This window comes from Mandrillus leucophaeus, unplaced genomic scaffold (genome assembly GCF_000951045.1).
Source record: "Mandrillus leucophaeus isolate KB7577 unplaced genomic scaffold, Mleu.le_1.0 Scaffold4, whole genome shotgun sequence".
NCBI lineage: Eukaryota > Metazoa > Chordata > Mammalia > Primates > Cercopithecidae > Mandrillus > Mandrillus leucophaeus.
The window spans coordinates 7,844,992-7,871,424 of NW_012104253.1; positions in this window are offsets into that span (position 1 = coordinate 7,844,992).

Below are 26,433 nucleotides of genomic sequence, written 5' to 3' on the forward strand. Positions count from 1 at the left end.
TGGACAGCTAATGACTGAGCAATAGACACTCTGCTTCCTGGCCTCATTCCATGCACTATGCAAGGCTCTGGGACATAGTTAGAACCCTGGAGAAAGGCGGGAAAGAGCTACAATTAGGTTGGATAGGATCACAATTAGGTGAACATCACTCAGTGGAATGGGATTTGGATTAGTTTCCAAAGACTGCCCTAACTAATGACCATAAACTGGGTGGCTTACAACAAAAGAAATTTATTTTCTCACAGTTCCAGAGACCAGGAGACTAAAATCAAGGTGTTGGCAAGGTTGGTTTCTTTTGGAAGTTCTGAGGATAAATATGCTCCATGCCCCACTCCTGGCTGCTGGGGGCAAACCTTGACTTGTAGATGCATTGCCCCAATTGCTGCCCCAGGCTTCACATCATCTCTTCTCTGTCTCTCCCCGCATCTCCTCCTTTTCTGTCTGAGAACACTTGTCATTGGATTTAAGACCTACCCTAAATCCAAGATGATTTCAAGTCTAGATCCTTAATTTCAATACATCTGCAATAATCCTACTTTTAAATAAAGTCACATTCTCACGTGCTAGGGATGAGGACTTAGACATGGCTCCTGGCGGGAATAGAATTCAACCCACTACAGGGTTCAAAATAGAAATTAAGGTGATGTCAGCAGCTGTAACACGCAAACCCCCAAATCTCAGCAACTGTACATATCAGAAGTTGATTCCTTACTTACATAACAGCCAGTGCCTATATTACTGGTCAGCAGGCGGTGGGGCTCTACTCCACACAGTAGCTCAGGGACTCAGGCTCTGCCATCTTCAGCCTGCAGCTTCCAAGATCATCTTGAGCCTTCATAGCCACCTGGAAGTTGTTGAAGAGAGAGGGAGAAGAATGAGGAGAACAGATTGGGTAGAGAAGACACATCTGTTTCTTACCCCCAACCTGGCAATGACGTTGCTGGGAAGTAGTCAGTGACCCCACCTAGATGCTGGGGGCCTGGGGCTCCCCTGGCTGGACAGCCATTCCCAGACATTCCTGAAGGGATTCATGAATCCTTGGTGAATAGCTGGCCATTTATGCCACAGCTAGTAATGAGAAAATAGAGTAAAATTTCTTACACATGTAAGCTAATGGTCTGAGTTTTGTGCCCATTACACAACCATAACAAATGTATTTTCCAGGCCACACCCTCTGGAGACACATTTAGGTCCTGTTTTATTCTGTTTGGGCTGCTATAACACACCATAAACTGGGTCACTTTTAAACAACAGCTTATTATTGTTCACAATTTATTGCACATAGTTCTGAAAACAGGGAAGTCCAAAATCAAGGTGCTAGCAGATTCAGCATCTGGTGAGGGCCTACTTTCTGGTTCATAGAAAGCACTGGTGGAAGGCCAGGCACAGTGGCTCATGCCTGTAATTCCAGCACTTGGGGAGGCTGAGGTGGGCCAATCATTTGAGGCCAGGAGTTCAAGACCAGCCTTGCCAACATGGTGAAACTCCATCTCTACAAAAAATATAAAAAAGTTAGCTGGGTATGGTGGCATGCACCTGTAGTCCCAGCTACTTGGGAGGCTGAGGCAGGAGAATCGCTTGAACTCAGGAAACAGGGGTTGTAGTGAGCTGAGATTGCACCACTGCACTCCAGCTTGGGCAACAGAGCAGTCTCCATCTCAAAAATTTAAAAAAAATTTAAAAAGAAAGCAAGCACTGGTGGAAAGGGTGAGGTAGCACTCTGGGGCCTCTTTTATAAGGGCACTGATTCCATTCATGAGGGCTCCACCCTCTTGACCTAATCACCTCCCAAAGGCCCCACCGTCTAATACTATCTCCTTGGGTGCTGAGTTTCAACACATGACAAACATCAGACCATAGCTGACCCTAACCTGGAGCCAGTTAGTTATTGTGCTTGCTCCTGAAGGCTCCAGTTTCTGGCAGCACTGCATTTCCCTCCGAGTACTTCCCTCTGCTCAAAGTGGGGAGGGTGCATCTCAGCTCTCCATACTTCCCACCCAGGCCTCCACTTGTCAGGCCCCTGTGGGTTTGCCTCAGCCATACCTAACTACTCAGGAGCACTGTACCATCTCAGCTGCCCAGAGAATCCGCAGCTTTTGCCAGGCCCAGGGAGAGTAAACCCCTAATGCAAAATGACCTTCCTCACCTGCCACATTCCTGGATCATTTTCACTGCTGTAGGTGTCCCAAGCCAGGGCTTAGCTCCTCCCTGGGCCTTTTCTCCCAGCAGGAGTTCACGTCAGCCCTAAAGACCTCCTCCCCAAGTCTGCCTGAGGACCTGCTTCCCACACAGGGTCAACCCTCCTTCACTCTTCTCTAGGAAGCCCCCTTTCCCGTCCTCCAGCCAGATCTTCCCAACTCCAATAGCATTTCCTGCCCTCAGATGAGCTGTGTGTTCTTTTGGAAAGAAGAGGTTTGCTACTTAAAAATGCCATTGAAGAAATATAGCCACCCTTGCATATGTTTCCAAAAAATATACGCCACATGGCAGGGATATGTGACAATTATGGTCAGATGTGGGTTTTTAATTCTGTGAAAAAATCAGGAAGGAGGGTATCCTAGAGGAAAATGGAGGAAGAAACTACCAATACAGACACCATCATAGCAGTGTTCCTCTTTCTCTTCAATCACCGCTGACATCCTTGGGGACCCCAGCAGGAGAACAAAGTATACAAGGTATCTCTCCACACTGGAGCGTCTCTACACTGGAGCGTCTCACCCTCAGCACGAGTCGCATTTGGGGCTGGACGAGGCTTTATTGTGGGACTGTCCTGTGTGGTGTGTGGTAGGATGTTTGACAGCATCTTCAGCCTCCACCCACTGGATGACAGTAGCATCCTCCCCACTGCAAGCTGCAGCAGTCAAAAACACCTTGAAATATTCCCAAATGTCTCCTGGAGGACAAAATCACCCCCAATTGAAAAGCACTGCTTTTAAGCAATAGGACAAACTGTTGTTGAAGAAGCACACAGAAATTTACAGTTGGGAACAGCGCTGTCCAAATACAATGTGAGCCACAAATGCAAGCCACAGATGTGATTTTAAATTTTCTAGTAGAGACATTTGAAACAGTTTTGAAAATGGTGAAATTAGTTTTAATCATATAGTTTGTTTAACCCAATACGTATTATACAAAATGTTCTTTAACATGTAATCAATATTAAAAGTTACTAATGAATAGTCTTTTTTTTTTCTGGTACTTTGTCTCAGAAATCCAGTGAGCGTTTTTTTTCTAAAGCACATCTCAGTTTGGACTAGCCACATTTCAAGTGCTCAGTAGCTACACAAGGTGAGTAGCTACTGTCTTAGCCAGTGCTAGCTGGGAAGCCTGCATGGCTTTATGATAAAACCACAGACATTAGAATCAAGCAAGCAGTAGCCTCAAGTTCCAGCTCACAGGCTATGTGACCCTGAGCAAGTAAGTCTCTCGGAGCCTTGATTTCTCTAGCTGTAAAATGTGACAGTGACGCATTCTGCATAGGGTCTGTGTAAGTCCATTCTCACATTGCTATAAAGAACTACCTGAGACTGGGTAATTTATAAAGAAAGAAGGTTTAATTGGCTCATGATTCTGGAAGCTGTACAGGAAGCATGGCTGGGGAGGTCTCAGGAAACTTACAATCACAGTGGAAGGCAAAGAGGAAGGAGGCACGTCTTACATGGCTGGAACAGAAAGAAGAGAGAGGGAAGGTGCCACACACTTTAAAACAACCAGATATCATGAGAACTCACTCACTGTCATGAGAACAGCAAGGGGGAAATCTGCCCCCATGACCCAATCCCCTCCCACCAGGTCCCTCCTCCAACACTGGTGATTACAATTTGAAATAAGATTTGGGCAGGGGCACAAATCCAAACCATATCAGGGTCGTTGTGAGGATTACAAAGGAAAAGAGAGGTTTGAAGCACCCTCAAAACAAGCAGAGCATAGTGGTCCCCCTTTAGGGGTTAGTCCCCTTCCTCCCAGGAGCAGCTCCCTCCTGAGCAATGGGTAAGTACGCCTCGAAGTACACCACAGGGAATCCATAATGCCCCCACCGACCTGCTTTGCTCTCCCTCCCTGGAAACAGCACATCCCCAGAGGTCTCAGCCCCACTAAATCTCCTCTTCCAGGCAGCAAGATTCATCTGTGCCATGTGTTTGCCTCTTTATTTGTTAATAAAAGTACTTTTCCTAGAGTGCAGTCAAAAGGGGGAGTGGGGAGTAATAATGTGTTTGGTGTCTCCGATATTAATAGCACCAAGTGTCACATGCTATGACAGCGATGAAAGTGGGTATGGACTCGAGACCCCCTCTTTTCTGGGAGGCAATGCTCCCCCTTGCAAACAGAAAATAAACACAGCCCTGGTGGAGCGCAAATGCCAATAACTGTGAGATTTTGATTAAATAATAGATATGTGTTCAGAAGCACTTCTTTATAGTATGTGATTAAGAAAGATAACTAGACATTCTTACAGCCCTAATGATAATAATTACCACAACACATAAAGTGCAGAATATGACACCAGAAAGGCCATTATTAACCTTTCCCAGGGTTATTTTTTGGGGTGTATTTTTGACACCATGGACACCGGCATTCAGAAACTAAATGAAACTATAGCTGAGGCAATTACCCTCAGCCATTGCCCTGATCCAGCCTGGGATCAGGACAAATAAAGGGGGATGAGAAGGGGAGAGAGAGAAAGAGACAGTGTGCAGGGGGCATAAAAAGTCTTTTATACAAAACAGATGCTTGTTTAATATCGAACATCTGGCCAGTCTTATAAAGATTTGTATTAACATTTCTGCAACTGTCAGTAATTCAGAAAACTGACAGAGCTTCCCTGTTTAAATTTTTGCTATAAATAACAACCTTAGATTTTTTTTTTCTGCTTGCATGCAATTTGGGTCCCTGACATCTGATACCCAACTGCTCAGCACTTCCTTGCCTGACCTGAGGGTGCAGAGGGGTGGCAGCTGCTCTGGAATCTCACTGCCCTGCACTTCCTCAAGAACTGCCCAAACCTCTCCATCCTGGCTTCACAATACCTGGCCTTAATGCCATTGAACTTTCCTCTACTCCACACCAAGTGCATCAGTCAGCTTTTGCTGCATAACGAACTATCCCAAAATTGAGTGGCTTCAAAAAGTGACCATATATTTTGCTTATGACTCCAAGGGTGGGCTATTTGGACTGGGCTCTGTTTGTTGGTTCTTCTGGTCTTGACTGAGTTCATTCATTCTACTGTAGTTAGTTTCCAGGTTGGCTCAGGTTTGGGTGGTCTATGTTGGTCTCAGCAGCCTCTAGTTCATCTCTGCTTTATATGCTCTCATCCTCCAGCAGGCCAGCCTGAGAACATTCACACAACACAAGCAGGGGTCCAAGAGAGCAAGCAGCAGCATGCAGGGTCTTTTGGGGTGTAGGTTCAGAACTGGCATGCTATCACTTCTGCTTCATTCTACTGATGAAAGCAAGTCACAAAACCAGATTCATGGGGTTAAGAAACGAATGTCATCCACTGAGAGGAGCTACAAAATTGGATTGCAAGGATACAGGCTGAAGAACAATTGTGGCAATTTTTGCAAACAAGATCTCAACTCTGGTACAGTTTCTCAACCATTCTCCAATGACCGAGTCAGGCAGAGAAGGTATTGTTGTTATCACAACTTTAAAGCTAAGGAACTGTAGAGGCTAAGTGATTCATCTAGAGTTGCATGGCCTCTTAGAGAGCAAGATTCTTCCCAGATGCCATGAATCGAAAGCAAAGGCAACAAGATGCCTGGAGAAGATAAAGAGCAGGAAATATTTCCAAGTGGGCAGTGAAGAAAATTCTGGAAGATGGAGTTTACCACCAGCTGTAGCTGCTGACCACAGTCAGGGCAGACTTTCTGGCTAATACAGTAGTCAGCCTGATATGAGAGTGATTTGAGTAGCATCAAAAGGTGTACTTATTGTTTCACAAATTTGTTTCTCCCACCTTCTTATTCTGTAGAGGAATAAGGCATGTAACAAAACTATATTCAAATGTTAACTATATTCAAAAAATAAATAAGAGAGGATGTCAGTGAAAATAGAAGAAGCAGCCACAAAGCAAATCTTACATTATCAAAGGCTTTAAGAAGACACCTGGAGGTGGGTGAGACCCTCAGAGAAGACCTTGTAACACATGGGCAGCTGCTCACCAGGGGAATCCAAGGTCAGTCCCTCAAGAATCAGATTCTCTCTGTGGATGGGACAATCCAACTGGGCTCTAACAGGTCACCTGATACACCTCTGATCTCTGCCTGATAATAACTAGTTGCCAGCCATTCCTCTTGGCTGTGGTTAGTGTCCCCTGAAAATCCTATCTCTGCATTAATGGAGCTTTCCAAACCCAGCCCCTAGCTGCCCATTCTAGGATGTGTGAACGTCTAGTGAGTGGGCTTTCTGTTACATTTTGTCAATAGAGTGTTCAGTGCCATACCAGGTGTTGCCCTTGGTAGTCATTGTGCCAACACCCAATTGGGGTGTGATTAATTCCTCCCCAGAAACCACTCATTCTTGCCTTGGCCCAGTGTTTAGAAGGCCCACAGCACTAATTCCCCTGACTTCAGGCCCCCAAGGCCCAAGTTGAAGTGTATACTTAGGGAGGATGAGGATCTACTAACCTACTAACATATCAGCTGGACAGAGCTCAGCACAGTGGTTCTCAGCCAGGAACCAAGCAGCCCAACAGCTGGCATTTAGAAGTGGTATGAGGTCATTTTTCATGGTTGCAATAATGGGGATGGGAAAAGCCACTGGCATTTAGCAAGTGGGAGTTTGAGATACTTAACATGATGCAGTCCTACCTGACACAGAATAGTTGCAACTAGAACATCAAAGGCAATCTCATTTTCCTGCTGCTGGTCTACAAGGCCCTCTAAGGAAATAGGACCAAAGACCAGCAATCTTTGAGGAGAAAATAATGCATCATATTCGCATGATTGCATTGTTTGCAAAGTTAGACATCTTTTTTGTCATTTAATCCTCAAAGTCACCTTGTGAAATGCAGCAAATCTGATTCTCTGTTACACACACAAGGAAATTGAGACTCAGGGATATTCACTGATGTGCTTAGATGCATCTGTTCAGATCCTTCAAGAAGCAGATGCCAAGAGGGATGAAGGGGAGACAAAGCAGGAGTGGGAGGGGAGAGCCTTCAGACAGTGGTGCACTGCACTCCAGCTTGGGCGACAGGGTGAGACTTTGTCTCAAAAAAATAATGAATGAATGAATGAATAAATAATAGATTGAGCCGGACACGGTGGCTCACGCCTGTAATCCCAGCACTTTGGGAGGCCAAGGCGGGCAGATCACGAGGTCAAGAGATCGAGACCATCCTGGCTAACATGGTGAAACCCCATCTCTACTAAAAAATGCAAAAAAATTAGCCGGGCATGGTGGCGGGTGCCTGTAGTCCCAGCTACTGGGGAGGCTGAGGCAGGAGAATGGCGTGAACCCGGGAGGTGGAGCTTGCAGTGAGCCGAGATCGTGCCACTGCGCTCCAGCCTGGGTGACAGGGTGAGACTCCATCTCAAAAAAATAATAATAATAATAAAAATAAATAATAGATTGATTCCTTTCATTAGAAATCATATCCAGGGCACCAAAAACTTAGAAAACAGAGAAAATGAATTGAACGGCATGACTCCACCAGGTCCGATACCTGGGAAAGGACAGAGGGAAGGAAGGGGGATTGGGTAAGAAGAGACTCCAACCACAGGGAGCTCTGAGCAAACATTGGCCACTCCGATGGGTAACCCCAGAGCAAAAACTGCCTGTAAGAGGAATCCTGGTCAGGCAGGAATGGTGCAGTTCCATCACCCCATCATGACCATGGAAGGCCATGGCCTCAGGTAAGCGCTACCTAGGACCAGAAGATGTAGCAGCTGAAGTCTCTCTATGTATGACCCTCTTGCAGCAGGGTCTCTGGAGGGAGACCTGGGCCGCCACTCCATAGCTATCACATCACACAAATAAGATGCAGTGGAGTCAAGACTCAAGGCCCACTAGACAGCCAACTCAAATGCAGATGAAGAAGAACAAAAGGACTTTGGAACATGAGGGATGGGAAGGGGCACAGCCCAAGTGGAGCCTGAGGGAATTCTTGAGTGGGTAGAATGAAAAGACAAAGAGAGAGAGAGGCTCTGATATCAAATATCAGCTGCTGGGACCCATCTCAAAAAAATCAACCAAAGCTAGAACATGCTGGAAAGGTTGGGCCAGTTGCTGGGCTCTGTGTTCCTGTGATAGGATGACGAGAAGGTCCAATTAGCCAAAGCTTTGCCAACGCAGAACCCACAGTGTCTTACTGAAGGAGGAGACAGGAAAACTAGCAAATAAATATCAGGCTGGCATTTTCTAGTGATTGTCACTGCAAAGGGCATCCCGCTGGCATCTCCCAGCTGAGTGCCATGTCATGCGGGTGCCCTGGCATTGGAGATGCTATAATGGGGTCTTGGTGTTACAGGGACAGGAAGCCAGTGATGCAGAACCTCTGAGTCACTCTGGAACCAGAGATAAAATTAGACGGCTGAGGCTTTAAGGGACCTTAGACATCATCTAGTGTATGACCTCCTCACCTGCATTTTTCAGAGGAGGAAATTGAGGCCCAGAGAGGCCAAGAGATTTCCTCTAGTCCAGAGTTTCTTAACCCTCAGCCCTGCACTACTGACTTTTGGGGCTATACATGGTTTTTTTGGGGGGGGGGCGGGGGGATAGGGGAGAAGGGGAAGGGCTGTCCAGTGTATTACAGGTTGTTGAGCAGCATTCACAGCCTCTACCCACTAGATCCCAGGAACATTTTTCCAGTCTCACAACCAAAAATATCTCCAGACCCAAATGGCACTGTGAAATGTCCCCCTGCAAGCCACATTTACCCCCAGCTGAGAACCACAGCTCCAGGACAAACATCCAGAGCGAGACCTCCAACTGGCCTCCTGCCTCAAAAGCCACAGCCCACCTCCAACATCACAACAGTCTGAGAGGACAGGACCAGCGTCCGCCCTTTGACGGTGGGAATTTGAAAAGAAAAACAGGGAGAATTTTGAACTCCACTGAAATGCCCTGGCTGCAGCAGAGAGGCAGCTAGAAATCTAATATTTGACCAACGTATAATCAGAAAGAACTGCACTTTAAAAAAAAATAGGCCAGGCACAGTGGCTCACGCCTATAATCCCAGCACTTTGGGAGGCCGAGTCAAGTGGATCACCTGAAGTTAGGAATTCAAGACCAGTCTGGCCAATGTGGTAAAACCCCGTCTCTACTAAAAATACAAAAATTATACCCAAAGGATTATAAATCATTCTACTATAAAGACACATGCACACATATGTTTATTGTGGCACTGTTCACAATAGCTAAGACTTGGAACCAATCCAAATGCCCATCAATGATAGACTAGATAAAGAAAATGTGGCACATACACACCATGGAATACTATGCAGCCATAAAAAAGGATGAGTTCATGTCCTTTGTAGGGACATGGATGAAGCTGGAAACCATCATTCTGAGCGAACCAACACAAGAACAGAGAACCAAGCACCACATGTTCTCACTCATAAGTGGGAGTTGACCAAAGAGAACACATGGACATAGGGAGGGGAACATCACACACTGGGGCCTGTCAGGGAGTGTGGGGCTAGGAGAGGGACAGCATTAGGAGAAATACCTAATGTAGATAATGGGTTGATGGATGCAGCACACCACCATGGCACATGTATACCTATGTAACAAACCTGTACGTTCTGCACATGTACCCCAGAACTTAAAGTATAATTTTAAAAAATACAAAAATTAGCCAGGTGTGGTGGCACACACCTGTAATCCCAGCTCCTCAGGAGGCTGAGGCAGGAGAATTGCTTGAACCTGGGAGGCAGAGGTTGCTGTGAGCCAACATGGTGCCACTGCACTACAACTTGGGTGACAGAGTGAGACTCTGTCTCAAAAATAAATAAATAATAGATTGATTTCTTTCATTATAAGTCACATTCAGAGCGCCGAAAACTTAGAAAACAGAGAAAATGAATTGAATGGCATGACTCCACCATCTCTTTCAATGGATTTCTAAATCTCTTTGATTTCCTAGAACTACTTGGGATGCCTCCTGGTCATCATTGATTTAAAGAAGTACAATGGGAAATAACCCTGTGGGTTTCCTTCCTCCACTTTGATTGGACTGTTTGGAGGGCACTCGAGCCTACAAACGTAGACTTGTTCGGCAGCATACTGCAGGGCTCCACTACTCTGGCCTGCTAGGGTTCACCTGTGCTGGGATCAATTGGCAATGCCTCATATTTGTATATCACTTGCATTAGGTAAGTGCCTTACCTAATGTTTGGAGTATTTTTGTTGTTATTTTTATCATAACAACCTGTAAAGTTGTCTGGGATGACATTCTTAGATGAAGAAATGGAAGTTCAGAGACATAGAGTCACCTGCCCAAAATCACAGTGACCTAGAAGTCAAACAGGATCAAGAACTTAGATCTTCTGGTTGCTAGAGAATGATGCAGGATAAAGGAGCAAAGGTTTTGGACTCCAGGTGTGCATGCCCATGCTGCTCTGGCCCCTATTTGCAGTGAACCATGTTTAAACCTCAGTTCACCTATTAGTGAATGTGGAGGATGAGGATGTAATGCTGCTTCATGGAGCTGTTGGGATAATTGTATGAGGTAACATATATGGGATGTACAGGGAAGGCCTTCAGAGTTTGCCTGATATGTTTGGCATTTATTTGGCAAGGCTTTCTGAGCGAATGAGTGATGACCACCTCTGTAAATTATGTAGGTGACTACAATTCAATTCTAGAATAAAGAGGGCAGGCTTCTGCCTCCATGGGTGATGGACTGGAGGAGGCATTGTCATTTTTGCCACGAGGTGTCACCAGCATTGGTTCAAGGCAAAAAGTTCCTCTGATCTGAGAGCACCAGATTGTCACGATTCTGCTGAGCAAACCCTGTTGCTCTTCATCACAAAGATCCCAATCCACTGAGATGCTGGGACAGAGGGTACTGGCAGGGGCTGCATTTTCAGTGACTTTTGAAATGCTGCTGCAGCTTTGGAGGGAAAGGGGTCCCCATGAGCTCAAGGAGTACACTAGAAAAAGCCCCAAATGCATCTGAAGTCCTAAGTTCCTATCAGCCTTTTGGTTGTGGAATTTCAAGTGTAATTTTCAAGTCTGCCCTGTATGGTTGCACAGGTGGCTTACCGCACAAGGCAGTGATTAGAGGTTGAAATCTGGTCTGCACTTTGCTTGCCAAGCCATGCACCTTGGAACAGGACTACACCAGCCCAGAGAAAAGGGTGCATTTTCCTTGTTCTCACAAAGGCATTCCATGGGTCAGTGGCAGCCCTGGTCTACTGACTTTTTGGAGCTGCAGTTCTTCTCTGTATGAAATAAGAGATTTTTAGGGGTCCATCCCTAGAAATTCTAGATCCCTCTCCTTCCCATTTGCTATTACTTCGTTTCCCTTCCTTCCTATTCAGGGGGGAAAAAAAGGCTTTTGGTTTGTCACTCTGAGCTTGCAGAAGAGAAGATGGAGAGAGATGCAGAGTGTAGGCAGAGCCTACAGGTATTTAGAGGATGAATATAGCAGGACTTTCCAGGGCCTGGATGTGAGGGGGACGGTGGGGGAGCTACCCCTCAGGCTTGAACTCAGAGTGGGTGGAGGAGCAGGAAGCCAAGTTTGGGAATGGGGTGTGGTGTGGAATGAGCTTCTCCTAGGCAAGTGGGTTCATGGACCTTCCAGGAGAGATGCTCAGCCTGCACAGGTTCGAAACTCAGAAAATCAGCACGGACTAGAGGCACAAATTGAAGAGTCATGGGGCACATCACAGGTGAGCCCATCAGATCTGCACTCACGACTCCAACTGCTGTCAGAGAAGATAACTGTTTCAAAGCAGGAAAGGACAGGATCCTAGAGCCCACTTCGGCTCCAGTGCTTTAGAAGGCTTTGGTGCCAGGTGGGACTTCATGTCACAAAGGTGCAGGGAAAGGGCTCCAGATCTCTCCACAGGCAGAAAATGGCCACAACGGCTGAGCTGGGTCAGGTCTGTCTCCCCAGGCAGCTGGGCTGTTGGAAAATGAGATCACAGGGATTTGGGTCAAGCTCTGAAAAACGCTCCTGTCTGGGGGACACCTTCTCTGACCTGAATCTATTTTTAGAAACTTTTTTTAATGAACAGTATGCAAAACTCTGAATTCAGCAGAGTATATTCCCCCTGAGCTCCCTCCACGATGCATTTTAAATGGAATCACTGGAGAAAGCAACTGTGAACGCTCATTAGGACCAGCTGAAACATTCTCAGGCTGTGCTTTCTGTGACCACTAGCTGTCCCTCAATAATATTCACAGTAACAGCCGCTCCCCTGCCTAGAGCACTTCACAGTTTGCGGAATGCAGTCATTCGCCCCGTTGGCTCACTTGATCGTTACAACAGCACAGCAAGGTGGTATTATTATCTCACTGTACGAATGAAGAAACTGAGGCCAAGTGAGACACATCAGCCCACCCAAAGACCACACAGATGGAGGTCCTCACAGAAGTGAAGGGACAGCCAGACTAGATACATACAGATGGGACCAGGGCAACTCCTGTAGATAACCAGGACTACATAGTCAGGCCATTGTTGGGATGAATCAGCATCAGCTTTTTTAAAAATAATACATGCCTGTCTCTGCTCAAACGTCTCAGGAGAGAATCTCATTGGTTGAGCTTGGGTCACGTGCCCATTATGTGTCTAGAGAAGTAAAGGACCCTTTGAATGACAGCTCCTTCCGGAATGCATACAAAGGAGAAGAGGTAATACTCCAGAAGGCAGCTGGGGTACTTTAGAATTAGAAGGAGAAATAGGCCCTAGAAGCAGAGGAAGCATCAGATATCCACTCCAACCTTTAAAAGCTCTGTGTGGACCAGATTGCTAATGAATGGGGTCCTGTGGATTTCTTCCCTCCGACCTCCATTCTGTTTCTAGCACTGCTTTCAGTTCATCACTGAATGCCTCCGTGGGTAATGCCACCAAACATTTTGGCTGCACATGGCTGTATGTGGCTTTGGACCTGTCTTGTCCTCTCAGACCCAATTTCCTCATCTACACCACAAAGGCAAACTCTGTGTTTGCAAATGCAAGCAAGCCTAGGAGTCCTACAAACCCAAGGCAGAGACACAAGTTCAAAAGGCTGATAACAAATAGATACCAGGAATCTTGTCAGTGCCCCTCTCACCAGTCATCTTTTCCATCTGAAATGATGGCAAGCCTCGGACTTGATTCCCCAATAGCCTCATGGGAACTCTGTGGCCTGGCTAAAGGATATTCTCCCACCAGCTTTTCCACTGTAGGTAGAAATTCACAAAGGCTCCTAATCCTTCAGACCTTCAAAACTTGCTTCCCTCCCAGCTTCCTCCTGCCCAGGAGAGGCCCCTGCTCTTCCCATCTCTCTTCACTTGTCATATTCCCACTCATCTCTCAAGCCTCAGCTCCAATGCCCTTCTCATCCCTGACCACCTGCCCCAGCTGAATAAAATCTCCTTGCTTGGAACTGCCCCTGACTCAGTGCCTCATGACTATTCAAGCCATGTTAGCTTAGTTATTCACATCTCTTACAAGACTGTGAGCACTCTATAGGCAGTGCGTGTATCTCACTGTGTCTGCATTCTCATTGTCTACCATGATGCCCAGCTGGAGACAAGTGCTAAGTGACAGTTTATGGGATAACGAGTGAATGAATGAACTGATGGGGGATGGATTATTTCCTGAAAGTCATGTGGACAGCTGGCAGCAAACCTAGCTCTAGATCCCAGTCTTTCCACTCTAAGACAAGGTACACCCAAATGGATTCTTTCATTTCCCGTAATCCATAGATGCCTATGTTCATTGTGACTGAACCGCAGCTCTACTGGACCTGCACCTCCAGGGTTGCTCCTTCATTAATTCAACCATTTGGCAAACATGCATCCAGTAGCTGCTCTATGTCGGGCATCACGCTAAAAGCAGGCAGTCTAATAGCTACGCTTTGCATGTGCACCCAAACAGCTTCTGTTGACCCCAGCCAGTAGGAGGCACAGTCACACTCTGAGAGGTAAAGAGGGTAAGAACAGTGGAGAGAGTCTGGAAGAGCCTCTGTAGGAAATGGGAGAAGGTACTGGCCATGAATCTTGGGAGCTTCCTGAGCAGCATGGTGGACCATAAGCCGTGCAGCATCACAAATCAGTAGGGCAGCAGCTGAAAGGGAGGAGTGGATTCCTGGGAAGATCAATCCACAGTGGAAGCCGCTAAATGGAACTATGGTCTTGCAAATGGCATGAACTGCAGACAACCTAAAAGGAAGATGCTAACCATCACAGGCCTTCTGGTTTTGAGTGGGTAGAAATTCCTAAGCTTCACATATTGTCAAATAATCAGCAGTAGCCAATGGGGACATCACTTTTTAAAAATAATTTGTATGTCACAGAGAGGGTTTGGAGAAGGAAAAAGCAAGTCCACAAATTCCCAACCACATCACTGAAAGAGGATCTGTTGGCTATAATTTGTTCTTGGAGTAGGAGAGGGTGGGGGTGGGAATGTCTTGTATATATTCAGTAAACAATTTCTCCCATCTCTGTCAAAAGAGATGTCAAATATATTCAAATGCGTATTTGGCTGTGTTCGTGTGTGTTTTTATCAGAATAGGAGACAAGGATTCTTGTCTTCCTAACTTTTAGCAAAGATGTAAAAGACTGTGGATATGCACACTTTTATGACTGACTTTATCCCTTTATCACATTTTCCCTACATTTTGAGGACAATGGAATTTTTTCCAGGTGAATCTTGGGTTTGCCACCAACCTGCATAATTTCTCCAGACCTCCATTTCCTTTTCCGTACAATAAGGTACAGAGAGTCAACATTCAGTCCCCCTGAACCCTAATATACCACAAGTCTTTGAGATCAATGCGAAAGAAGAGTCCTGCATGGATGCCTGAGCGACATCACTTCTCCCAGAGGCATGGTGCAGACACATCAAATCAAAATATAAATCATCACACCCTGTTATGCGTCTCATACACAGTTTCTTTTAATAAAATATGCAAATATTTTGCAGTAAATTGATTTCCCAGTTTCATTCTCTTATCTCCATATTTATTATTCATGATTCCTCCACTCCTCATTGAAGCATAGGGGTACTAGGGATAAATCTAGAATACAGAGTTTGCTAGGTTTCCTACAGTTATTATTAGCACAGTGCTATACTCCCAGGGGTAAAAGATACATGTAAATATGACTTCCAGTCTCAATTCAAGCTAAGAAAAAAATGCAAGAAAGTCTTCATTGATCTAAATCCATGCACTTAAACTTCCTGGCAAACTTTCATAAAAGTGTGACTTTGCTGAGGAAAATGATGATGGCTTAGGTTATGACTGCATGGATATTATTGTCTTCACTTGTTACAAGCAAATGCAGTAGGTCTCAGTCAAGAACTTGGAGAAGCAGAAAAATCTAAGAAACTTTTTATTGCTTTACTAGAGGGTTAAAAAAGATATGGGAAGGATATTCATTGTGTGTCAGATATAAAGCCTGGACCCAACTGTTACAGTCCCAAAACAATGTCCCATTGAAAGTGGGGAAATCCAAACAGGAATTTTGTCTATTATTTACATAATCTATAGCAACTCTTAATAAAACCAACTGTCCTCTCCTTTCCTCTGGCACTCTGCCATTCCTGGGAGCTTTTCCCTCTCCGGTCCCAGCAGACTTTTCTTTCTTCCTTGCCCCCTTCTCCTGGCCTCCCTGCTCTGGGTCTCTACTCCATCATTATGCCCTGCTTTTGCAGCCTCTCAGCAGCCCACAGCTCGCAGGGCATCAGCCTTAGTGGGTTCATTCTTTTCTGACTTCCTCCACTGTAGTGGGTTTGAGGGATTCCGTGGCTGATCAGGAAAAAAAGATATAACCATAAGGTGGCAGTAGTACACAATGAACTTTATTTGGGTGCCACTTTGACAGGTTTGCATACAAGAAAAGTTGCTCACAGTATGACGCTGTCCAGGGGCCACCACCCAGAAGGGTAAAGGAGAGCAAAGGGAAGAAGGAGGGCAAAAAAACTCCTGGGAGAGAGGGAGATTGGAGAGGAGTCTTACACATCTAGGTGGTGTTACTCAGCAGCCCAGAGGGGAGTCTGGGTCAGAGAGCTGCAAAATAGGGATCTTTATAGCTACAAGGTGTATCGTATCTATGGTTAGCAGATGTTGGGCACTGTTTTGTAGGGTATGCAAATATGCTTATAATGCTCACTCTAATTGGCTAAAAATTTGCTTATTGGGGCTGTTTAAAACAATTGGATGTCTATGAGTTTGAGTGTGGTGCAGGAGGGCCTTTGAGCCACCATGTGAATGCAACCACATTCACATCTGACAGTGCTGGCTGCTGGTTAGGATGCCTCAGTTCTCAACACGCTGTCTTGTCCTCCACTAGGCTAGACCAGACTTCTTTGTATGTTAGCAGAAATCCCCCAAGAGGGCAAAGTCAAATGTGCAAGCACTTATGGTCTCTACTTACATCATATTTGCTGTCGTTTCATTGGCCAAAGAAAGTCATACAGCCTAGACCAGAGTCAAGGCAGGAGAGGACTACACACAGGCATAGAGACCTGGGGGTGGACTCATCTGGAGCCATTACTGTGACACACACAATAGATCACAACTCCCAAAGCTTTGGCCACAATAAATTTTTTTATATGGTATAAACTTTCCTGCCTACTGGAAGAAAACATTTTCAACCTGGATTCCAATAAGCAAGTTACTTTTTCTGATAAAGAGTTCCCTCCAAAGCAGATTCTGATGAAAGGACTTTGGTGCAGGTAGCTTACTTGGGAGACAATCCTAGGAAGTACAGTGAAGAAGCAGGGAAAATCAGACAGGGAAAGGAGGAAACCCAATAAGCATGTGCTAAGGAGTTACCCTTGGGGGAATCTGGACCTTCATGCTGCTGGGGACCCTCTGAGAAGCCACGCGGGCAGGCCTCAGAATTGTCCATCAGAGGATGGGTAGGCTGGAGCATTCATCCACCACTGGTTGAACCACTTCTGAGATAATGGGGAAAGCGCTAATGCAGAGAAAAAGAGAACCCCAGGTACTCGAGGTGGGAAGCTGTCAGTGGGCTGGAAAGAGTCCACCCCAGCTGCAAGTGATCCAGTGGGCCCAGGTCATTGATGACCATCTGATACAGAGAGTCAAGAAAGTCCCACTTACCATCAAAATGCAAATACAACTTGCCCAGCACACACAGAGATCACAGAGCTCAAGGGGAAGAGAAGATCAAGTGACAGAAAATCTACATCTGGGTAATGCGTAACCATCACTGGGTATTCTACTGAGCAGGCAAACCACCAGCATCGCCAGTGAGAGAGAATTAGTACAGAAAGTAAACTTTGAGCAATCTAGAGACAGATATGCTTTCCAAAATAAATAAGGGTCTAATTCCAGAAAGTGGTGTCCTTCCTGGTATTCTTATTGTGGAACAAAATCTGCTTGGGATACAGAAAGTTCTCACTTATTTCTTGGCAAGAGCAGAACAGAAAGTTAACAGCACAATTCTATGTAGTATATCTGTGGCTGCTTGTGGATAATGATGCTTAAGTTAACTGTATAGTTAACTATAGGTACCATACTTCATTGATCTAAAAAAGCAATTTCTTCACATTTAACATTTCTGGAATCAGAACGCATCTTACAATTACAGCTGGCAGAATTTTTCCTTCCTTGATCTATAAAATATTGGTGCATTTTAGTATCTTAGAGATGATAAACTATGGGAGTTCTCATTTCAGAGCATGGATCAACCAGGTTGGAATAAACCTTGTATTGGCTATTTAAATTCTCAAATTAAAAAAACTTTTCCAAATCACAGTTAGGGAGAGATGCTTAAACCGGGCAGTCCCCTCCTGCCTTTTCTGGTCAAAATTCTGAGGTCCCAGCGATACACACAGAGAAGTTCTGCAGTCCTCTTTACAAAACTTTGCTTAAAGCTCCTACTTCTGCGTGGGTTGCACAGGCTATCTTTCATTATTCAAGATGTTAACTTTTCAAAGAATTTTCACATCTATCAGAAAGAGTAAATACTATGAAATCTAAACAGAATGCAGGAAAAATGACCGAACTCTTGGGAAGGGGAACTCGATGAAGATTGGGTTCCACTGCAAACAACAGGAAGCCCAGAATAATCCAGATTAAACAAGTTTGAGGTTCATTTCTCTCATGTGAAAAAAGGTTGGAAGGAGGTAATTCCAGGCTGTGAGGGAGAGTTCTACAGCCAGCAGGGATCCAAGCTCCTTCTATCTTTCTTATGCAACCTCCAAGCACATTGTTTCCATCCTCAGAGTTTCCTCATGATCCACCATGACTGCTGGAGCTTCAACCATCTCATCTACATCCCAGACTGGAGGAAAGAACGACGGCTGAGAGCAAGCAGGACTCCTTCCCCACCCGCTTTCGGAAAGACTCCACAGAAATTCTGCCCAGCAACTTCCACACGCCTCTCATTGGCTAGAACTCAGTCACATGACGACCTCCTGCCGCAAGGTAGGCTGGGAAGTGTAATCGTCCAGCGGGGTGCCATGTTGCAGCGTGGTGTGGAGGTTGTGTTATTAAGGGAGGAGGAAGGAGCGGGCGTCAGGTAAGCAGCTCGCAATTGAGAGGCCTGAAAGGTTTTCTGGGACTAAACGAGAATGTGGGTTGAGGAATTATACCAGCATGGAAGATCTCAGAAGACTGCAGAGGAAACAGTACAGGACGCTTAGCAGAGAGGTGCCTTGGCAGCTGTGGTTAGAACTGGGCGGGGAGGCCTCGGGGCGTGGATCCCAGCCCTGACTCTGACACCACTGGCCTCAGAGGCTACTCAGGAGTCATGCAGGATACATCACAGGCTGCGGAGGGACGGCCGAAGTCTCAATCTCCACGACAGGAGAGGGTCCCCGCTAGGAGAGGTCATAGTGCGCACGCTGCTTTCTTCTCCGGAAGTGAACGGGGGGCTCCCGCCTCTGCGGCTGGGCTTCTCGCTCCCATTAGCACACCCTGGGTCTCACGAGGCGAACGAGCCTGGTTATTAATGGACTTTCCAGGCGGGAGTTCCAGACTGGGCCTTTTTCATGGTCACTGGTGGTCTCTGCGTCCCACCAGCTCCGCGGGAATCTGGGCCACGGCGAAATGTTCTTAAAAGAGGAAAATTACCCAGAAAGCGACTCCCAAAGAAAAGTCAGCTTTAAAAAAGTTTGTGCGTGTTGCAAAGCATTATCGTTAAGTCCTCCAGCTAGGCTAAAAGCCTATCCCATTCCTCCCTGGGATTTCTAGTGAATTAATAATGCCACTGATGAATATTCAAAAGTAGACAGCTATTGTGCCTCCAAGCACATAATTAATTATTCATTACACATTTTTATTCACTGAATTAAAAAACACAGGGTGCTCTGGGAAATGAAGTGTACTTCACTGCAGGGGCATGAAATTCCACACTGCCCCTTTAAGGACTATTATTCTCTATTTGTGGTTACCAAGCAACATAAATGCTGGGCAATTAGATCATGGGTTGTCCCTGAAGACTGATGGGATAATAAGCAGTAGTTAAGTATTAAGTTGACCCAGTGAAGGTCCCGTATGAATAAACCTGGGTAGGACCACAGCTGGTGTCTTTTAAATGGAACTTTTACATTAATACCGTACAAAAGGTGATTCTGTTCCAGGAGCACGCGTCGGCAAAACTTGCCGGTCTGCGATTCCCGCACAGGTTGAATGTGCTGTTGCTCTGACGCGCCTGTACTCGAAAGGTTGTGCAAGGAGTGCCCTGTCCTCTCCCAAATGGGGCAGCAGCCTGCCTCCAGGGACCAACGGGGCGAAGACGTCAGTCTTCAGCCTCAGCCTCCCAAAGAAAGAAATACATTAGTTGAGGGACTTCCAGGGAGGGTGCGGGTGGAAGTGATGAAAACTGAGCTGCTCTGCGAGAGGAGCTGAAGTCTGAGCGAAGGCCAGCCCTGCCAGAAAGGCCCAGCTGAGAAGAATGCTGGTTGCTCCCTGCTCAAGGCCACACACTCATCCTGGACCCCAGCCCCAGAAGGGCCTTCTGCCCTTGACCCCAGTGCAGTGTTCTGACAGCCCAGGCTGGAGTACCAGGTCTATTCAGCTGCCTCTCTCAAAATTCAGGTCATCGTCATGTCTGTACCGTCTGAACCTGGCACACAGTAAGCCTTCAACAAATGATTATTAATAAACAATAAGAGTTTGGGACACTTGATGGTGTGAGCTGGCTGAAGGTGAAAGTAAAGGAAAATAAAAGTTTGGGACACTTTATTAGTCATGCTGTTTGGTTATAAAGCAAGACTTAGACTAATGATTGCAGTTAGCTGTTTCTTTACATACTCGTGTTTGCAAATCTCTTGGCACTTTTCTTAAATGCTCCTGAGTGCTGCCAGCAGGAATGCCATATACAGTTGTACAGGATGTGCACTGCACAAGGATGCCTGGTCAAGGGAGTGTGACTGGAGCCTGTGGTTCACCTGCCAAGTCATATGCTTGTCTAGAGTGGCTGCCTTTTCTCAACTCTCACAAAGGCATTGAATGGGCTGAGAGCAGCCCTGGGTATCGTTGGAATATGGGTGACAGGAGGGGAGAGCTGGCTCGAGTGGAGCCAGAGGTTCTGCTCAGGAAGAAGCAGTTGTCAGCTGGGGCGGGCAGAGGGCAGGGCCCAGAAGGCTGTAGCCTTCACCAGTATGATACAGGAGAAAAATCCCCAGGCAGAGCCTGCCTTCTGTCCTCTCCCAGCCTCTGGTGTGTGGCCGTGTATAGCCGAAGGACAAGTCCCCAGGTTATCCCCACTGTTGATGTAGGGACATGGAAAGAAAGTCTGAAGTGCTAGCAGTGACAACTGGCAAGATAGAAACCAGAACATTTTTATTAGTGTGAGTCTCAAAGCAAACCTATGAAGTGTGTATCCCTATTTGCAGATGGGGAGACTGAGGCTTAGCGAGTTTAAACAACCTGTCCCGTCACAGAGCTGGAGAGAAACCAGGGTTTCAACCTGGACAGGCTGGCTGCAGAGTCCATGCTCTTTAGCAGGGCTTGTCTTGAAAATACTTAACAATCAGGAGGGTATTAAAGCAGATACCTGCCTTAGGGCTAGAGCAGGGGCCTGGAGGCTCCTGCAGGTTCTTAACCCCTCAGCTGCTGGATTATTTGGTGGTCAAGAGAAGTGGGGAGGGCCCTCGAGGGATCAGGCCGTGGCTGTTTACCAATTGGAATGCAAACATTTTAGTGTTTTGACAACTGGTACACCATGCAGGTGCCTACCGGCGAAATGTCAGCCTGCCTCAAAGCTTCCCTGAATCTGAGAGAAGCATGAGGGAGGTGGCCAGAAGCAGAGTCCTGAGCAGGGAGCAGAGTCTGGAGACAGCAGGTGCAGATGAGGCAGCAGGAAATGAGCAGAGTGGGGAACTTCCAGCAGCTGGCTTTTCAAGAACTGGGCTGGGGCCCCCCAGACCAGCCAGAGAACTGAAACTTACTGATGGGCAATTGAAGGAGGGAAAACATGGCTGATGATGGAGAGGCCAGGTCCTGGACCCGGCACCCCTGCTGACCCGGCATCCTTGAACACGTCTCCCGTCCGCTTCCTGGTAAATAAAGGATTTAGGCTAGCAAATCTCCTAGAAATGCTCCAACAATAACATTTTATGATTCCATGTTTCTAACAAATGAAAACGCTATTGAAGGAAAAGGAAAAATAAAAACATCTGCACTTTTTGCCATTGAGATTTTGTGTTGCTGGTGTTTTTTTAAGCTTAGAATGTCCTGTGATCCCTACTGGTGACAGGAGATGATGGTTTTATTGTAGTTGTAGATCATTAATTTTGTAGACAAAAATGTGAAAACACAGCTTATCTCTGTCTGCAGACACTTTGTTATGCCAGAGCGTGAAACAGTTCTCAGTTGAAGATAAAGAACTGCTGTCTAGAGTTTTATGATATGAAGCAGGGAAGACAATTCCTCCCAAAGCTAAGTGGACTCCATGTGAGACATGAGAGATACAGCCGCAGTAGTCTCTAGGTAAGGACTGAAGTGTGTCAGGCAGGAATGCAGGGCTGGGGAGGGCTGCTGGAGAAGCTACTTCCAGGCCAGAATACCCTACTCTGCTTCACTTCCGCCCCAACCCTCCCAGCCTAGCCTGATCCTGTGTAGACTCTCAGAGCTACTGCTGGGGCACTGACTGTCACCATGATTTTCTTCCTTCCTGCGTGCTTTTCTTGAGAGCAAGAGTGTTTATTTTGTGTGTGTTCTCGGAGTTCCTAGCACAGTGCCTGGAAAGTGAACCCTTGATAAAGGTTTGATAAATGATGGGATGGAGGGAGGGAGGGAGGGAGGGAGGAAGGGATGGATGGATGGATGGATGGATGGATGGATGGATGGACGGACGGACGGACGGACAGATGGACAGCAATCCAGGGATTCTCAGTGGCTCCTCTCTCACCATTCTCAAGGAGTCAGCATTTGCAAATTTAGTAAATCTGCTTACTACAAGGTTTGTTCTTGCAGATGTCGTCCAGGTCCCCTGTACCTCTAAATCTGAGCCCTGAAAAGTAAACGCTGACAAGACTTTTCAATATAGCAAAGTGAGGAGCAATGATAAACTCAGCAATGTCCAAAACAGCCGTTGCGGACTGGCTGCGGTGGTTCATGTGTGTAATCTTAGTACTTTCAGAGGCCAAGGCGGGCGGATCACTTGAGGTCAGGAGTTCGAGAGCAGCCTGGCCAACATGGTGAAACGCTCTACTAAAACTACAAAAAGCAATTAGCCGGGCATGGTGGCATGTGCCTGTAGTCCCAGATACGCAGGAGGCTGAGACGGGAGAATCGCTTGAACCTGGGAGGCAGAGGTTGCAGTGAGCTGAGATCGCAGCACGACACTCCAGTCTGGGTAATAGAGTAAGGCTCCGTCTTAAAACAAAACAAAACAAAAATATCCATTGCAGAACCTGTAAATCGCACCAAATCGAGACCTGGTTATTTGGATAAGAAAAGTGGAAGTAAGTAGCATTCTTGCCTAGAGCTGCTCCCATCTCCCACTCCTGATCTGTTCTCCCAAGGCCAGTCAGGTCATGAAAACCAGTAGTTTTGATGCCAGAAGGGGCTAACTTGATTGGAGTGGAGCACTGAAAAACCCCACACCCAGTGGCATTGTCAGGAACAGTAGCAATCTCAGAAGCAAATGAACAGGAATGATCAGTTCGGCTAGCCTAGGATTGAAGTTCTGACTGTGGCAAGCACAGACCCGCAGAGTAGTCAGAAATTTCACAGGGAGATGCAGGAAATGAGACAACAATAGGGAGCCTTGATAAACTCTTGACACATCCAAGCAGGAGAGACCTGATAGGGCCCAAGCTCTCCAGACTTTCCAGACAGACTGTGAACATGCGTACATGTGCTAAGAGATGTGAAAGAAAAATACAGAGCAGATTGAACTTTGAACACGTTACCGGGACACACTGATACATCAGTAGAAGGTGGAAGCCTTACTTGCCCAAGGTGGATGAGCACAACATAGATAATCATTGGCTGACTAGTAGACTGTACAGACACAGGGGTAGGTCCTAGAGAGCCAGGCTTAAAATCAAAACAAAGAATTTTTAAGAACTGAATGGAGACATATGCAGCTGCCTTCTGCAGTAAAATAGATACCATGGATAGTGTTCAGGAAAGTTGTTAAACAGCAATCAAACAGCTACAACCACCACCTTGGATCAAAATCCAGAGTTACTAGAGTATAATCTTAAAATATTCCTTTTGTAACAAGAAATTATGAGATCTGCAAAGAAACAAGAAAGCATGATAAGAAAGGAGGAGGCACTTTGGGAGGTCAAGGTGGGTGGATCACCTGAGGTCAGGAGTTTGAGACCAGCCTGGCTAACATGGTGAAACCCTGTCTCTACTAAAAATACAAAAATTAGCTGGACATGATGGCATGTGCCTGTAATCCCAGCTACTCAGGAGGCTGAGGCAGGAGAATCACTTTAACACAGGAGATGGAGGTTGTAGCGAGCTGAGATCGCACAACTGCACTCCAGCCTGGGTGACAGAGTGAGACTGCGTCTCAAAAAATAAAAATAAATAAATAAATAAAAAAGAGAAAAGAAAGGAGAAGGAGGAATCAGTCAGTAGAAATTTTGTCTAAGGGGGGGACCAGATGTTGGAAGTAGCAGACAAAAACATCAAAACACCTATTGTAAATGTGTTTTCTGAAAACAAAAATTAAAGGTAACTATCATTTAAAAAATTTAAAGAAAGTGTGACAACAATGCTTCAAAACATAGAGAATATCTACAGAGATATAAATTATTAAAAAGAACCTAATAGAAATTCTGAAAATGAAAAGTACACTAATGGAAATGAAAAAACTATAAGAAGGACTCAACCCCAGAACTGAAATGACCAGGAGACTGAATTAACGAACTTGAAAATATATCATAGGAATTATCCAATCTGAAATAAATGGGCAAAACGAATGTAGAAAAATGAACAGAACCTTGAAGGTATGTGGGACAATATTGAGTACACCAATATATGAGAAATGGGGATTCTAGGAGAAGAGAGAGAGAGAAAGTAGACGATGTAGGAAAAACCAACTCAGCTTCTCCTACTATAGTCTCACAACACACAATACTTCTGTGGCCCCACAGGTGTTTGGGTTTATCCACACACACCAAGCAAGTCATCCTGCAGTGGACACCAGCTGAGTGTTCTCTAATTCAATTTGGTTCTAATAGTGTCTTCCTGGAGATAGCATTAGATCCCACAGATTAAGACCTCAGTCTCCAATGTTGCCCCCACTTCAGACACCAGTAGCAAGCACAGGTTGTGGCACGAGCTTCTGACCAACCAACTATAAATTGAGGGATCCCCTGAACCCTTCCTCAGGTTCAATTAATTTGCTAGAGTGGCTCACAAAATTCAGATAAATCCATTATTTACATTTACTGATTTGTCATTAAGGTAATTACAAAGGATACTAGTAACAGCCAGATGGAAGAGATGCATAGGGTGAGGTATGAAAGAAGGGAGCATGGAACTTCCATGCCCACTCCAGTCATGCTAACACCAGGAATCACTGCACGTTCAGCTCTCTGGAAGCTTTCCAAACCCAGTCCTTTTGGGTTTTTATGGAAGCCTCATTACATAGGCATCATTGATTAAATCATTGGCCATTAGTGATTAGCTTAACCTTTAGTCCCTCTCCCCATCCTGGAGGTTGGGGTGGTTAGGCTGAAATTCCCAGCCTTCTAATCATGCCTTGTTTTTTTCTGTGACCAGCCCCCATCCTAAAGACACCTGGGGCTTCCAGCCACCTGTAATTAGTATACAAAGACACATTATTCCAGAGATTTCAAGGGTTTTAGGAGTTATGTGTCAGGAAGTGGGAAGACCAATTAATATTTCACAATACCGTCAAAAAAGAGAGAGAATTATAATGAAATAATGGCAACTATTTCCCAAATTTGATGAAAAACATGATATATTCTAGAAGCTTAATGAACCACAACTAGAATAAACACAGAGGTCCACCCTAGACTTATCATAATGCAATTGTATAAAGAGAAATCTTGAAAGCAGCAAGAGAAAAATAACTTATACAAGGGGGACCACTAATATGATTAATGATTGCCTTTTCATCACAAACAAGGGAAACCCAAGGACAGTGCAGTAACATATTCAAAGTGCTAAAGAAAAAAGAACTGTCAACTAAGAATTCTATATCACTAAAAGTATCCCTCAAAGAATAAAAGTAAAATGGAGACATTCTCAAACAAAAAGCAACTAGATAATTTGTTGCTAGCAGACCTGCCTTACAAGAAACAGTAAAGGAAATCCTTTAGGCTACAAGGAAATAACATCAGACTTGAATTCATGCAAAGAAATGAAAAACACCAAAAAAGGTAAATATATAAATAATATTTAAAAACTATATTTTTTCTTTAAAATATGTAAAATTGCAGAAAACAATATAACACTGTATTATTGGTCTTATAACACATATACATATATATGCATATAGGATGGAGGAGGAAATAGACCTATATTGCAGCAAAGATTATGTATTTTACATGAATTAAATTAGTATTAATCTGAAGCATATTGTGATAAATTAAGAAGCATATAGTAATCCCCAGATCAATCACTGAAGGAAAAAAAATGAACAAGTAATAAACTTTTTTCAAAAATTTTAAGCCAAGAAATAAATTAGAATGCTAAAAATGATCTATTTAACACAAAAGAAAGTAGAAAGAAGAAACAAAGGAAGAAAAAAGGAATGGGACACATAGAAAACAAAAAGCAATATGCAAGATGAATGCAATCACACCAATAATGACATTAAATGTGAATGGATAAAACACTTCAATTAAATGGCAGAAATTGTCAGACTGAC